We start from the raw sequence: 2,293 nt of genomic DNA on the forward strand, positions 1-2,293 counted from the left end.
TTTTAATTTGACACTTTTTCATTCTACTTTCTTTAGTCATTTTTCTGTTTGCTTTCATTTTAGTTTGCTTATTTACTGTGTTTGTTAATACATTACCAAGAGAGCTTTATTAATGACAGATTCTTAGCTTGGTGATTGTAATTAATAAATAACAGTTTCATTTGCTTGGTTTTAATTCAAATAAGTGGACATAGGATTGCATTCTAAGTTTGGTGTTGCTATGCAACATAATTTGCTTCAAATCTTTACTGGATACTTGCATTGATTTCAAGTGAAAGTGTCACACTAAGTTTGGTGTGCCACTTATCTTTTATGCAATGTATTGTGCACACCTTCTTATGCTTGCAATCAAAATGTCGCTGTCTCTTGTGCCTTGATTGTTATTTTGCATTTTTGCTTGCTTGCAACACATGTAATGCTAACATTTCATTATGTAAGACATTCATGATCTATCTTAACCCCATAGCCACTGTTCTAATTATTGCTTGAAGATGAACAAGCATACTGAGTTTGGCAAGGGAAAAAGGAAGAATAGAGGAAAAAGGACAACAATAATGAAGATGAACTACAAGGTTGTAGAGTTCCTTTTCTTCTTATTTGTTTCCAGCACTTAAATTGCATGATTGTCTTCATCTTCTCTGTTTACATGTGTGTATGAATAAAGCATAGCTTGAATCTTGATTTGTAATATGTTGTTGTGGCATTATAACTACCAACTTGAATTCTGTGAGTTCAAAAGCAGTAAAGTATCATGATCATAAACAAACAAGGCATTAAAAAAAGAACTTAGCATGTGCATACAAGTATTGGAAAGCTAGTATGATTGATTGTTGCTCAATTGCATTGGATTTTATTTAATTGAAGTTTTTATCTAGGACATTTTGTGAAATCTTTTGAAATCATGAAAACCTTGAAGAAGCAAATACAATTAAAGCAAGAAGAGAAAAAGGGAAAGAATGAGAAAGCTGAAGGCTCTGAGTACCAATGGCAATTTATTTGTTAAGTGCTTGTGGTGTTTATGTATCAAGCCAAATGCTTGAAAACAAAACACTTAGAAGTCAAGGCTAGGCTCAAGTGCAAAAGCACTCCCTCAAAGCTCAAGGTTCTGAGCATCAATGATTAGAGAGTCAAGAAAAGAAAAAAAATCATGAGCTTAATGAAGTCCTCTAATTAAATGCTTGTGGTGCTTATGTATCAAGTGGTAATACTTGAAAACAAAGCATTTAGAAGTCGTAGCTTTGTTATCAACTCATGGGGCAAAGCATCCAAAAGGATAAGCTAAAAAAAATCAAAAGCTTGTTTCAAGGAAGAATTATAAGAAAAAGATTTCATAAATTGAGCTAGATGGAAGCATCAAACATTTACATTTCTTTTGTGATTGATGACCAAATTAATGAAGAATAGGCAATCAGCACACACTGCCCTGCTCTTGCCAAGGGCAGGGCAGAATCGTGATGCAAAGTGAGGTTGGAAGCAAGAATTTTCGCTAAGGTAAAATCTGGGCGCTCACAGCATGACCATGCCTCCTTCAAAGGGCTATAACTTGAGCTACAGACGTCCAATTGATGTGCTTTCAGTTGTGTTGGAAAGCTGACATTCAGAGCTTTCCAACCATATATAGCAATCTATATTTGGCGTACAATTGAGGCAGGAACGAAAGGCATATTTAAAGGCCAAAAATAAGCGAAAATAAACCAAAGTGCTTCCACCAAGGCTCGAAGCTGGAGCCTCACTCCAAAGCAAAGTAGCGCTTAATTTTCTGCTCTGCCCTCTTGGAGAGCAGGGCAATGTCGTGCTCTTCTTGAAGAAAATCCAAGAAAAATCAACTCCAAATGCCACCCATGGGTTTCGAACCAAGCACCTAAGGGGAAGTGGGGAGCGCTACACACAAGGGAGCTTGCGCGCATCACTTTGACACGGCCCAGGGAAGCATGGCACGCACCATGACAACATTGCCCTGCCCTCCACAAGGGCAGGGCAGCGTCCTGAATGCCTATCCCACACTTGGCACGCACAATTTCCCTGCTCTGCTCTCCACAAGGGCAGGGCAGCCTCCTGGGAGCAACATGGGCCAAAATTCAACCAAAATTTCATTTAAATTCAATTCCTTTCCAAATTGAATCAAGGCCAACCAAACCCATTTTCCTCAAATCCAAAGCAAGCAAAGCCCACATCATCACTCAAAGGCACATGGATCAATTAAATTAGGATTTTTATTTTTGTAATTTGTTTTAATTTCATTTTCATTTTTACTTTGAGAAGCCTATATAAAGGCATCACTCTCATTTCAGAG

The sequence above is a fragment of the Arachis duranensis genome, chromosome 3 (assembly GCF_000817695.3).
Source record: "Arachis duranensis cultivar V14167 chromosome 3, aradu.V14167.gnm2.J7QH, whole genome shotgun sequence".
Classification (NCBI taxonomy): Eukaryota; Viridiplantae; Streptophyta; class Magnoliopsida; order Fabales; family Fabaceae; genus Arachis; species Arachis duranensis.